Below are 15,229 nucleotides of genomic sequence, written 5' to 3'. Positions count from 1 at the left end.
GGAGGGGGGGGGGGCTTGGTTTGCGTGCTTGCCTTGAGAAAGCTCTTTTTCCCTACAAAACACAAAACACAAAACCCAACATGAATATGCAAAGAAAAACGAACCTTGCGGCTCGAAGTTAGCTTTAGCCAAAAAACTAGAAATTTTTTAAAAAAATCTCAAAGTTAGCTTTAGCCGAAAAACTAAATATTTTTCTCAATGTTTCTGATTTTCCGAGATCACACTAAGGTGCAGGGAAAAGAGCATACGCATGAGAAAAATCCTTCCTTTCTGTTTCTGATTTGCCCAGATCGCACAGAGTTGCAGGGCAAAGAGCATACTTAGAAATGAAAGGTATAGATCTGGTTAAAAAAAATGCTAAATAAACCGAAACCGAAATAAGCAGAGAGAAAATAACAGTAAACTGCAAAAAACACTGTATACCTCCCGATCTGAAAAATGACACAGCTAGGGCTACCGGAAACCTTTTCGCGTGAAACGAAAGGGGTTCCTCACTGGAACAGATGCTCCGAACGCAACAGAGCAGTCCTCTCAGCCCGAAAGCAGTCAGAAACAGTAGATCTAGGAAACGACAGCCGCATGCAGTTCTACCGGCTTCAGATTTGGATCACCAACGGACGTGGCCCTCAAATAGCTCTGATACCATGTAGGAATTTACAGGGTAAGTTCCTCAGAAAGAATACCAAAAGGACACCGCTCACAACCAGATCACAGATCAATACACCAGTATTTTTGACGTGGTTAAAACCCTCAAAGAGGGAAACAGTCCACGGCCTGTCCCAACGTGGGTACTACAGGCAATTTATTAATCAAAGAATGAAAATTTACATAAGCTTCTCTCATGCACAGATTACCCGAACAATGACCCTCCATGCGCTTTAAATAGAACTCATGGACCAATCGGGTGTCAAGCCACGGATCAAGTGTCAGTAATACCGAGGAGAGAATGAACCGTCGGATCACTACATATCGTGACCGTCGGATTGTAAGTTACAAAATGTACAACGGTAAAGAAACACACTTTACCTAACTCTATACCTAACTCTACACTAGACCAAGTTGAACTTAACTATATCGTATGTGTCGGAATATCCTAACATTGTGGTGTCATTTCTGATGTGTTGCCCCTCCTCTGATCAGCCATCGCTCTCCCTTTTGGCTTGAACTTTGTTATCAATGCAAGATCTGGATTTTGAGGCTCGAGAGACGACCTCCTTTCCTCTTCATGTAGCAAAATTCTAGTAAGCTCTTCAAAACTTGGAGGCTTTTCCCTTGCATTCAATCAAGTTAAAGATAAACTATCTGATATCGGTCAAACCGTGGCAAATGATGATCCGGTGACAATCACCCTGAACGGCATGACAGATGACTATCAGATGTTCTAGCCAACCTTGTCCAGTTTCCAGATTCGTCTTTAACAGTTAGGAAAGAACCAAGATTCAAGAGATTCAAGATAGACTTGATGTGTCCTTAATCTGTCTCCTTTTGATGCATGCTCTGATATCATGATAAGAAATGCAGAAGACAGAAGTTTGGACCAAACACACGGGAGCTCACAGGTGCAGATCACCAGGAGCTCCCTCCAGCAAATGCATTCGCTTCACTTATTCATTAATCATCAGGAATTAAATAGATACATAGGTAGAAAACAGATTCCTAATTTTAATAGGAACTGAATGTCAAATAAAGAGGAAATCATAACTAAGTAACCTATTCTCCATTAATTTCTAACATGTTGCAGCAGGGAAGGGACCAAGACATGCTGGATTTTACCAATATTTTCGATACACTTCACACAAAGTTGGGTATCAAGGATTCAGAGCAAAATTTGGTACTCAAATACCGCAGCTGCCTGCAAAAGTACATCGAGGAAGAAATAGAATTCCTAAACATCTCCTCACTCGACGCGACATACATATATGCCATCAAGATCGAGCAAAAGTTTAAACAGCAGAAGCAAGACTTTGGATATGTGAATCCGAAGCAAGGGCAAGGTGCCCCCAAACCATAGAACAAAGGAAAAAGTCAAGGCGGGGTGGCCAAAGAAAACCCGCCAAATCTACAAGCAAAGAATAGCATCGCGAAGCCAAAAAAGGACACGAGAAAGTGGTGTGAGTTTCGTAAGAGCTCCACTCACAACACAAGTGAGTGTCGAGCTAGGCAGTTACTCGTGGCCGAGCTAAAGGTTTCAGAACGAGATGCATGTTCCAACTCTGAGTTAGAACCAAACAAGGGGAATGACAAAGGGAAGGAGATTATCGATGGACATCTCAATGTCACCATTGCCACTACAAAGATCCTGAAGGAGGAACCCAAAGATCCAGAGGAGGAGAAGCATTTCTTCCACTCCTAGATTTGGGTAAAGGGATCCACGCTATAGTTCGTTGTCAATAGCAGGAGCCAAAAGAACCTCATTTCGGTAGAGGTCGTGAAGCGGTTGGGCTTACCAACCACAGCACATCCATAGCCGTACACCATCGGGTGGCTTCACCAAGGATGAGATCTTCGCGTGAGCCAACAATGTCGCCTTTCATACAACATCAAGCCCTTCACTGATGAGGTATTGTGTGACGTTGCTCCCCTTGATGTTTGTGATGTATTATTAGGACAACCATACTTGTGTAAGTGACATGTTGTGTATGAATCAGGGTCCCATGCTATTATTGTTACTTTGGGAAATAAGTATTAGAGGATACTGGAGGTAGCACCACTTATTGCCATCTCTTTGCTTGCGACAAAATAATGTAGTAAGCTCATTTCCAAAACTATGAGATTTGTTTTCCTGATGATACATCCTCATGGAAAGAAGAATATGGTGGCCATGAACTCTATACATGGCCCCTCCGGACGACAACTATAGATGGACAAGGTCGTGGAGTAGTATGAGGACACCTTCACCTCCCCCGCAGGGGTTCTTCTGCACTCTCAGGTCAAGCACTCTATCGATATGACCCCAGGTGCACCCTGCCCAATGGACCAATCTATCAGTGCTCTGTTCTGGAGAACGATGAAATCATGAGGCAGATTTAGGAGCTGCTGCAGAAAGGTCACACCCATCCGAGTTCATTGCCCTATAGGAGCCTGATCATGTTGGTATAGAAGAAGGATGAGACTTGGAGACTCTGTATTGACTATCAGGCGCTGAACAAGATCACTGTCTGTAATAGGTACTTGATCCCACGGATTGATGACCTCCTGGACCAAGTGAAGGGGGGAAAATATTTCAGCAAGATTGATTTGAAGTCAGGATATCACCAGGTACCTATTGAACCCTCCGATGTGTGGAACACTGCCTTTAAAGCCAAGGAGGTCCTTTTCGAATGGTTGGTTATGCCTTTTGGATTGACGAATGCTCCTGGAACCTTCATGAGGCTAATGGATGACATCTTGCAACCATTCACCAGCTCATTTGTAGTGGTATACTTGGATGACATCCTAATCTTTAGCCAAAGTTGGGAATAGCACCTCAACCACATCCAACAGGTTCTCCAAACACTGTGGCAACACAAGTTATGTGCCAATTTGGAGAAATGCACTTTTGGCATGACCCAGGTTCAGTATCTGGGATACATTATTGATGAACAGGGGGTGCATGAGGATCCAGCAAAGATCCAAGTCATTTGGGATTGGCCATCTCCAACCACTCTGACAAAGCTTCATAGCTTTCTAGGTCTTTCCAACTTCTACAACTAGTTCGTGTTGGGATTTTCTCATATGACTTCGCCCTTGAGTCAAGTCACCAAGGGAGGAGCAAAAGCAAAATTATTTTGGTCTAAATCCCAATATAAGGCATTCACAGAGTTGAAATATCGCTTTTTCTTGGCACCAGTGCTCGCATTACCAGACTTGCAACAACCATTTGAGGTCAAGGCAGATGCCTCTGACTATGCTACTAGGGTAGCCCTTACTCAACATGGGCATCCAGTGGCATATCACTGTGAGACAGTTTTATACACAGTCCAAAAGTATCCCACTTATGACAAAGAGATGTATTCCATTATGCAGGCCTGCCGAAAATGGAAACACTACATTTTGGGGAAGGAAACGGTCATCCACATAGACCACCATCCCCTGCAATTCATACAAACCTAAGGGAAATTGCATAATGATCGCCATCAGAATTGGTCCACATACCTGCAAAAGTTCTATTTGAATATCAAGTATAAGAAGGGAAACACCAATAATGTTGCAGATTGCCTCAGTCAACCACCGATCATGGCGTTAATAATCGTGCTCAACTCTCGTAGGAACGAGACTTCTGATTGGCCACTTCTCTACAAAAGCGATCCAGAATTCGGCCACACATAGTAGACACCCTTGGAGGGTCAGCATGTTCCATATTTTCACCTCTAGGATGTCGTGTTATTCCACCTGGGTCATCTTTGTGTTCCTTCAAGCAACAGTGCCAAGATGATATGGGAAGCACACTATAGTTAGGTTGCTAGGCATTTCGGGGTCGAGAAAAAGGTGGCAATATTGTACAAGTATTTCTATTGGCTGAATCTTTGAAAGGATGTCGGGAAGTACATCAAATCATGCACTGTCTGTGCCATTGCCAAACCGACCATCAAGAAGAAGGGACTATAAACCTCGCTACCTACCCCTAGTTGACCTTGGGAATCCATCTCCATGGATTACATGTTGGACCGTCCTTCTACTAAGCATGGAAATTACTGTGTTTTTGTGGTCGTCGACAGGTTCTCGAAGATGGCCATTATAGTGGCCTGCAAGAAGAATATCACGACAGAAGCCACTGCTAAACTCTTCTTTAAATGAGTGTGGGTACACTTTGGGATCCCACAGTCTATCATCTCAGATTAGGATAGCAGGTTCCTTAGTAAATTTTGGTCTAGTTGCTGGTTGATGTTGGACGCCAAACTCACAAGGTCCATAGCCTTCCATCCTCAAACTGATGGCAAGACATAGGTTGTCAATAGGATGATTGTACACATTCTGCGCATGTACAACTCAAAGCATCCACGCACATGGGATGAGAGCCTCCCCTATGTTCAGCACAACTACAACCAGGCTCTCCACAGCTCAACTGGCCACAACCATTTTCAAGTGGGCTTGGGATTCCAGGCACAATGTCCCATTGATGTGGCCATGCCATTTGCAGCTACTCATGCAAACTCGGCTCATGTCCAGTCCAAAACAGATAAGGAAAATAACTTCATTGAGCACATCTAACATATTTTCTAGCAAGTCCCTAAACTTCTAGAGAAATCAAATGCCAACTACAAGAAGCGACATGATCAACCTCGGGTGCCACACAAGTTTGAGGTGGGCGACAAAGTCTGGTTGCATTTGAAAAAGGAACGCCTTACTGGATCCTATCAAAACTTAGACAACTCTGATATGGTCCTTACACCATTAGAAAGGTTGTGGGAGACAATGCATTTGAGCTCAGCATTCCCCCATTCCTTGGCCTGCACCTAGTGTTCAATGTGGACCATTTTCGACCATATTTTCCACCATTACTAGACACATCCGACATTGCAGAACAACTCACACCCATAGAGTTAAATCCAGATTACATGGAACAATCTGCAACTAATCAGATCATGGACACACATAACAAGCACACTCACCAGCAGAATATCCAACTATATTGTGTTGTCAAAGTAGGCCAACTCCTTCACTAGGTCAAGTGGCTCACTAGGGACGAAGTTCAGTAGAAGTTTCCTCATCTCATGGAGGAACTCAACACAAGGGGGACCATAGCTTCCTAAGGGGGGAGGAATGATCCAGGTGGATATTGGTGGCCACCCGCCAAGTCCACTTGGACCCCCACCATTTTTTCTTTCATCTTTTCAATTTCCTTAATTGTAGCACAATTTACTATTTTTAGTAGTTTTTAGGGTCCTAAACCTTCGGAGATGTTTTGAGGCCCTAAACGACGTTTTTTGGGAAAAATAGGAGCAACATGGGTCATGGGTCCATGGATAGATGTTTCTCTTCCCAAAGTTGTAGTTCTTGGATAGATATTTCTAACGAGATATTGTGCGCATAAGATTGTATGCCAAATTTATGACCCTGGGAAGTTGATGTACTAATTTACCCAAATGGGGCCCACAGTTTGCCGTTTCATCCTCTAGGGTTAGGCTTTTGGATTTTGAGGGTTTTCCAATGTTTCTAAACAATAAATAGGCCTTCGAGCCTCATTGTAACATAGTTCAGAGGCATGTAGCCGCCACATCTCTTCTAAGAGATAAACTGCCATCGCCCTAGCTAGTTTATTTCCATTTTTGTTTGTAAGCATATTTCAGTATTTTACAGTAATGAAATGAAGTATTATTTTTGCTGCATCTCTATATGTATGGTTACTTCTGTAATTTGTTGCATTCATGTTTAAATCTGTATCAGTGCTATCAGATCGGTCTACTCTTTCTCTATCTTTCCTTGCATGTCCCTAACGAGGTTAGGATATAAGGAGTTAGGGCTTGAACTGGTCGAACCTTTGCAAGACTAGCCTTGCAAATCCCGATGGCCTCCCATGGTGGATGAAAATAAAGATGAGGGGGCAGGAGATCCTTTCAAAATATTGCTCAAAGAGGCCCTCGAGCGATAAAGGAACGCGATGATGGAAAAATTTGCCCAGATCCTTCAGCGGCTACCCAGGGGTGACACATCTACTTCCAACAGCTACTCTGGAAGCACCACACCCTTTAAGGTACAAGTTAACTTTGACATTCCCATATTTGAGGGTCATATAGATGTAGACATCATAGATAAATGGTTAAATTTGCTAGAAGGGTATTTTTTTGTTCATGATTTTTCCGGGTGGGAAATGATTAATTTTGCTCTTCTCAAAGCCACCCCCCACATCAAGGACTCGTGGGAAGCTTACTGCGAGTAGAATGATGAAAGTAAAACCTCAATGTTTTGAGACACACCCACTTGGAATTCATTCCACACTGCCATCAAGGAGGGGTACTACCCTATGAGAAGCTATGAGGATCAACACATAAAGTGGACCACGCTGTGGCAGGAAAGGGACCAAGACGTGCCAGAGTTTACCAATATTTTCCATGCCCTTCGCACAAAGTTGGGTATTAAGGATTCAAAGCATCATTTGGTACTCAAATATCATGGTTGCCTTCACAAGTACATCCAGGAAGAAACATAATTCTGAACATCTCCTCACTCGGCACGACATACCAATATGCCATCAAGATCGAGCAAAAGTTTAAATAGAAGAAGCAAGACTTTGGATTTGTGAATTTGAAGCAAGGGAAAGGTACCCTCAAACCATAAAACAAAGGACAAATCCAAGGTGGGGTGGCCCAAGACAACCTGCCATAGCTTCAAGCAAATAACAGCATCGTGAAGCCGAAAAAGGACACAAGAAAGTGGTGTGAGTTTCGTAAGAGCTCCACTCACAACACAAGTGAGTGTTGGGACAAGCAGTGACTGGTGGCCAAGCTAAAGGTTTTAGAATAAGATGCATGTTCTGACTTTGATTCAGAACTAGATAAAGGTAATGACAAAGGGAAGCAGATTATCAATGCGGAGCCTAATGCCACCATTGCCACCATGAAGATCCAGAAGGAGGAACCCAAAGATCCATAGGAAGAGCACTGTCTCTTCGAATCTGAGATGTGGGTAAAGGGCTCTTTGCTATAGTTCATTGTCACCAGCGGGAGCCAAAATAAGCTCATTTTAGTAGAGGTCGTGAAGTGGCTAGGCTTACCAACCACAGCACATCCACAACTGTACACCATCGAGTGGCTTCACCAAGGATGGGATCTTCGCGTTAGCCAGCAGTGTCTCCTTTCATACAACATCAAGACCTTCACGGATGAGGTATTGTGTGACGTTTCTCCCCTTGATTCTTGTGATGTATTATTAGGAAAACCATACTTGTGGAAGTGACATGTTGTGTATGAATCAAGACCCCGTGTTATTATTGTTACTTTGGGAAATAAGTTGTACAGTGTACGGAGGTAGCGCCACTATTTCCATCTCTTTGGTTATTGCAAAACAATGCAGTAATCTTATTTCCAAAACTAGGAAAATTGTTTTCTTGATGATACGCCCTCAAGGAAAGAAGAAGACGGTGGCCATGACCTCCAGAAAAGGCCCCTCTGGACAAAAACTACAGATGGACAAGGTCATGGAAGAGTACGAGGACATCTTCACCTCCCCCGCAAGGGTTCCTCTGCACTATCAGGTCAAGCACTCCATCAATCTGACCCCAGGTGTGTTGCTACCCAATGGACCAATCTATCGGTGCTCTGTTTTGGAGAACAATGAAATCAAGAGGAAGATTGATGAGCTGCTGCAAAAGGGTCACATCCATCTAAGTTCATCACCCTATGGGATCCCGATCATGTTGGTACAGAAGATGGATGAGACTTGGAGACTCTATATTGAGTATCGAATGTTGAACAAGATCACTGTCTGTAATAGGTAACTTATCCTATGGATTGACCACCTCTTGGACCAAATTAAGGGGGAAAAATACTTTAGCAAGATCGATTTAAGGTCAGGATGTCACCAGGTACCAATTGAACCCTCCATGTGTGGAATATTGCCTTCAAATCCAAGGAAGGCCTTTTCGAATGGTTGGTTATGCCTTTCGGATTGATGAATGCTCTTGCAACCTTCATGAGGCTGATGGATGACATCTTGCGGCCATTCACCAAATCATTTTTAGTGGTATACTTGGATGACATCCTGATCTTCAGCTCGAGTTGGGAAGAGCACCTCCACCACATCCAACAAGTTCTCCAAACACTGTGGCAACACAAGGTTTGTGCGAATCTGTAGAAATGCACTTTTGGCATGACCTGAGTTCAGTATTTGGGATACATTATTGATGGACGGGGGTGCATGTGGATCCAGCCAAGATCCAAGTCATCTGGGATTGGCCATCTCCAACCAGTCTGATATAACTCTACATATTTCTAGGTCTTGCCAACCTCTACCGCAGGCTCGTGTTGGAATTTTCTCATATCACTTGGCCCTTGACACAAGTCACCAAGGGAGGAGAGAAAGAAAAATTCTTTTGGCCTGAATCTGAACAGAAGGCATTCAAAGAGTTGAAGCATTGCCTCTGCTTGGCACCAGTGCTCGCATTACCAGACTTGAAACAACCATTTGAGGTCGAGGAAGATGCCTCTAGCTATGCTATTGGGGAAGTCCTTACTCAACATGGGCATCCAGTGGCATATGATAGTCAGACACTCTCAGACACAGTCCGGAGGTATCCCACTAAGGACAAAGAGATGTATTCCATTTTTCAGCTCTTTCAACAATGGAAGCATTAAATTTTGGGGAAGGAAACATTCATCCACACAGACCACCGACGACTGCAGTTCATATAGACCCAAGAGAAATTGTAGAATGATCGCCATCAGAAGTGGTCCACATACTTGCAACAGTTCCATTTGAATATCAAGTATAAGAAGAGAAGCACCAATAATGTTTCAGATTACCTTAGTCGACCACCGATCATGGCGTTAACCACTGTGCTCAACTCTTGTGGGAAAGAGACTTCTGATTGGCCACTTCTCTACAAAAGTGATTGAGAATTCGGCCACACATGCCAGACACTCTTGGAGGGTCAGCATGTTCCATATTTTCACCTCCAAGGTGCCCTATTATGCCACCTAGGTCATCTCTGTGTTCCTTCAAGTGAGCGTGCCATGATGATTTTGGAAGCACACTACAATTGGGCTGCTGGGCATTTCGGGGTCGAGAAAATTGTGGCAGTACTGCAGAAGTATTTCTATTGGCCAAATCTTCGATAGGATGTCAGGAAGTACATCAGATCATGCACTGCCTATGCCAGTGCCAAACCGATCATCAAGAAGCAAGGCCTCTATACCCCACTACCTACCCCTAGTCGACCTTGGGAATCCATCTCCATGGATTACATGTCAGGCCTTCCTTCTACTAAGCATGGAAACGACTGTGTTTTTGTGGTCATTGATAAGTTCTCGAAGATGGCCACTATGGTGGCCTGCAAGAAGAATATCACAATAGAATCCACTGTTAAACTTTTCTTTGAACGGGTGTGGGTACACTTTTGGATCCCACAGTATATCATCTCAAATCGGGACAGTAGGTTCCTTGGTACATTTTGGTCCAGTCTGTGGTTGATGCTGAACACCAAACTCACGAATTCCACAACCTTCCATCCTCAAACTAATCGCTAGAGAGAGGCTGTGAACAGGATGATCGAACACATTATGTGCATGTACAACTCAAAGCATCCACACATATGTGATCAGATCCTCCCTTATGTTTAGCACAACTACAACCGGTGATCTGAAATTGGATCCTAAAACTCTCTTAAAGCTACCCAAACTCTGTAAAAACTCATACCAAAGTTTAAAGTCCTATGGACATTGCAGCCTATCAGAAATAACCTTTGAACAACGACAATTTGTAGCCAACACAGAGCAACGAAGACCTTTGGTCAAAGTGCATTGACCATTGGCCCATCGGGACTGTGCATGGCCCAAAAATGGTAGTTAGGAGGCTAAGATCAGAAAATTGTGCATCTTTAGGAAAAACCCCTCGAGAAGGAAAGGCCTAGAGTGCTCGGTCGCATGGGAAGTTGGGAAAACTGTGGGGAAGGCACTAAGGTGAAAGTTAGGTCCCGCGCTCCAAAAATCGGTGGTATATCAGAGGCATCCTTGGGTGGCAAGGGGATTTGGCAGAAAATGAGCGATCCCACTCAACGATCGACGCATGGCAAGCGGAGGTGAGAGAAAACCATCATTGATCGTGCACTAATGGTCGAGCAAGTCAACCGCGCGAAATGAGTGAACACTATAGGATCTGGGGGCCCCAGATCTAACGACGGAGGTTGCGCCCAATGGGAAACCAGATTTGACGGGAAAATAAGCTTCGACACATAAAGGATGAATTCTGATTGGACTGTTGAGTTGGTGGATGAATCATTTTGTAGAGTAACTGAAGTAACGAACCATTTGAGGAAGAGTTGGCTTAGCTCATGAGGAGACAAGTTACCACCTCTCTGTGAAGCATTACAGTGATGATGACACAGAGCAAGAGATCCGAAGCAGACAACAGCAGGTGATTCGAAGAGATGGAAGCCAAAACGAACAATCAGGGAATGGAATGGTTCTAAGCCACGAACGGACAAAGAATAAGAGGGGGAGCCAAAAAAGGGAGAAGAAAAGAGAGAAGATCGGGGAAGCAGGGAAACCATAGCCAAGATCATGGTAATAGGTAGAGCCATCAGAGGTTGGAGGCAGAGCCACAGAGCAAACAACAAAAAAACTTTGAATGCGCAGAGAGTCTTTGGAGCCACTCGGAGGTCGAGTGAAAAGCTAGAGAGCTCAATTGACAGCAACATATTGTTGTTGAAGTTGCTTGGAGGTCGAGTGACTCACAGAGCCAGAGCCAAAGAGCCAAGAGCCACAGCCACATACAAGAGCCAGAGTGAGTGCCAGAAGCGAGAGCTGAGAGCCAGAACCAGAGCTTGAGCCATAGAGCTAGAGCTAGAGGCAAACGTACAGCCAGAGCAAAAGCCAGAGCCAAAGCTATAAATCTAAAGAGCTCTAAGAGCAAAGGGATAAGATGGTGTTCTGAGCCCAATGTTCCTGTGTAAAACATTGGAGTTAAGTGTGGAACTTGTAAAAGAACTATTGCCATAATCCCAGAGAGCATAATCGAGTTGATTAGAGCTCAAGGAGACATAGCCCAAGATATTAGGGTCAACTCCATATTATATTGTTGTCTTATCTGTTTGTTTCTACTGCTGCTTTAACTACTGTTATATGTATTTATATATCAATTTAAGTACCTTCCCATATCAGCACAAACAACAAATTTTAATGTAAATAATCAACTGAAAACAAATACAAGCATACACCCATATTTCTGAGCATTTCTTAATTCTACACTAGTTAATCATTAAGACTTGGGAAAACAGAGCTTTGGAAGTGGGAGAGGTTCTTGTAAGTTAGACAAGAAGCCTAAGAGCCCCATTTTCAGGTCAGGTGGTATCAGAGCTTAAGATTGATTAACCCCACCTTCAAAGAAGGTTGTATCAGAATGCTTGATTGACAGGGAAAATATTACTTGTCTGAAAAGCGTTTGGATAGTTAAGGATTGATTGCCTCATTGATTGTATGCTTGGTTGCAGACTGACTATTGTTTGAGTTTGCAGAGGTGAAGGGAAAGCTATTGATAGCTCAGTCCAGGAAGGACAAGAAGGAAGAGGAGTTGAAGGAATTCTTTTATCCCAAAGGACCTCAGGGAAATCCTTGAAGCACAAAAGGTTGCTGCAAGAGGTTATTGAATAAGCTCTTTAATAATCTTGTTTGAAGTTCTTTTAAAATGAAAACTTGTACAAGTGAGTTCTCAAATTCTTCTTGCTCCTGAAGTTCCTTTAATGGAGACATGAAGCAAGATTTGTCCACCATGATGGATATGGTGAGAGAAATGTATGAGGATGGAAGGAAGATCAACATACTTAGAGAGTAGTTGAATTCCATGGAGGAAGAAAAGAAAATGCTTTTGAGCAAATCGCAGGAAATGGAGAGGCAAATTCATATTGCAAATATGAACATGAAAAGGATGAATGAGTTGGAATCACAACTCCTTGTTGTAAAAGAAGCCGTGGCCAAGTATCATATTGAAGAAGAGGTAAACCATTCCTGTTTGTCTTCAAATTATTCTAAGAATTCTTATATTGGTTCTTTTGAAAAACATATCAGAGGCATAGGTTCCAAGCTAATGTCCAAGATGGGCTATGAAGGAAAAGGATAGGGCAAACATCCACAAGGTATTGTTGAGCCAATAACGGTTGAGGAAAGGCCTAAGTATTTGGGGCTTGGCTGTGGACAGTCTTATGGAGAGAGTTCCAAAGCTGCCATGAAGTCCATTGAAATAGTTCCAAAAAGGAGTTTCAATGTAGGTCCTCTACCTCAGAAGTGTGAGTATTGTATTCAGGAGGAATGCAATAGCTCGAAACATCATTCGCAGGATGCAGATGTTCAGAAGCCTCCACTTGAACCAAAGAGTTATGGAAACTCTGATAGCCTTGAAGAAAGTGATGGTGTTCCAAAGGGAGACACTTCTTCATTTGCTTCACCTCCTCATGAAAGAAACAAAGGTGAAAGAGGTAGGTATAAATCTAGTTATAAACACATTCTTTTTCATTTTGTAAAGGGTGGAAAAAGAATTGCATGTTCCTTTTATGGTTTCAATAACCATTATGTTTCTAGATGTTGGAAGAGGATGGCCACATACAAGAAACTTTTAAAGGAAAAGATGCAAGCAGCCAAAGCTCCACAGGACAAGGAAAATCATGTTGTCAAAAGGATGCACATGTGTTGCACTTACTACCATAAGCAAGGGCATCTTATTGAAAGGTGTTGGACTTTGAATCTAGCACTGCTTCCACCAAAACTGAAGGAGAAGGTGGGAAAAGAAAATGGCAGGGATGGAAATAAGGATTCCATGATCGATGTGGTTCAGGATGATTCACATATTGATGCTAATGTGCAAACAAAGGAGGGACCTTCAAAATGGATTGGTAAGAAATGGTTAGAATTCTTATCCAATTAAGACTGCATGTTCTTTGATGCATCTATTTGCATTTCTTTGTGGAATAAATGTAAGTTGCAGGATCTTGTCAAATGGTAAATGGAAATAGGTTGAGTAGGAAGCTCACTCTATTCCTGCAACAATACATTTCATCTTAGCTACGAAAGTACAGTGTTCTTAAGCAAAAGTTGAAAGGATGAAAGGATGCAATGGATGCATGAGAATGATGTGCATGAACACAGGGATGTTGATGATTTCCTTGTTTTGAACATGTATGTGTAATTAACTTGCAGGATTGATTACTTTGACATGCATGTGATGCCATGTTGGCTTGAAAGAAGTTAACTTGGTTTCCGAAATGGAGATAATGATGAAGTCTTTCATCTTTTGGAAAAGGGTCCTAAAAGTCTTTTTCCTACATGCTTGACTTGAAGGGTCATTTGTTGAAAAGGCATGCTTTATTGTTAATCATTTGTATGCAGATATAAGACATGGAAGGGTTCACAAGATGTGAAATATGTTTCTTTATTGAAGCAGGAGTTATCCCATGCAGTTTTTGTTTGTATGCCTGTTGTTGTTAATAGTTGTTGTTGGCAGCTTTTCAAACAGGTACAAATGAAAGTTTTGTGGAGCAAATGTACTTCACAATTGTTTGAGCCACCTTGGATCAAGGATCAAGGCAAAATAAGTTCAAACTACCTTCTGTAAACTTCACAGTAAAAGTTCTGCATGAAGTCAAGGAGGAAAATAGTTCTTCCCAAGATGGCCAACCCATTCAATAATGGAAGTGGTTAGAGATTGTGGTTCAGAGGCACTGTGCAAAGGCAGGTGTAGGGAGGCTGAAAGAAGAGGGTGTTGTTACTCTCATTACTGTTCAGATCAGTATATCAGTCTTTTGGTGGACCAAAAGTTTTTTTTAGTGGGAAGGCATGATCCGAAATTAAATCCTCAAACTCTATTAAAGCTACCCAAACTCTGTAAAAACTCATACCAAAGTTTAAAGTCCTATGGATGTTGCAGCCTATCAGAAATAACCTTTGAACAATGACAATTTGTAGCCAGCATAGAGCAACGAGGACCTTTGGTCAAAGCGCATTGACCGTTGGCCCATGGGGACTTTTCAGGGCGCAAAAATGGCAGTTATTAGAAAATTGCGCATCATTGGGCAAAACCCCTCGAGAAGGAAAGGCCATGAGTGCTCGGTCACATGGGAAGCCAGGAAAACTATGGGGAAGGTGCCCAGGTGAAAGGCGGGTCCCACACTCCAAAAATCGGTAGTATATCGAAGGCATCCTTGGGCTGTAACCGAATTTGGTAGAAAACGAGTGATCCCACTCAACGATCAACACGTGGCAAGAGGAGGTGAGAGAGAACTATTGTTGATCACGCGCTAACGGTTGAGTAGGTCAACCGCGCGAAATGAGTGAACACCGTAGGATCTAGGGGCCCTAGATCTAACGACGGAGATTGCCCTGATGGGAAACTGGATTTGATAGGAAAAATAAGCTTTGACACATAAAGGATGAAGTCCGATTGGACCGCTGAGTTGGTGGATGAATCATTTTGCAAAGTAACTGAAGTAACAAACCATTCTAGGAAGAGATAGCTCAACTCATGAGGAGACAAGTGGCCACCTCTCTATGAAGCATTCCAGAAGATGCTGACGGAGAGCAGGGGATCCCAAGTGGACAGTAACAAG

The sequence above is a fragment of the Pinus tabuliformis genome, chromosome J (genome assembly GCF_031772625.1).
Source record: "Pinus tabuliformis cultivar Carrire ecotype Pingquan chromosome J, CPIR1, whole genome shotgun sequence".
Taxonomy (NCBI): domain Eukaryota; kingdom Viridiplantae; phylum Streptophyta; class Pinopsida; order Pinales; family Pinaceae; genus Pinus; species Pinus tabuliformis.
This window is presented reverse-complemented; position numbering follows the sequence as displayed.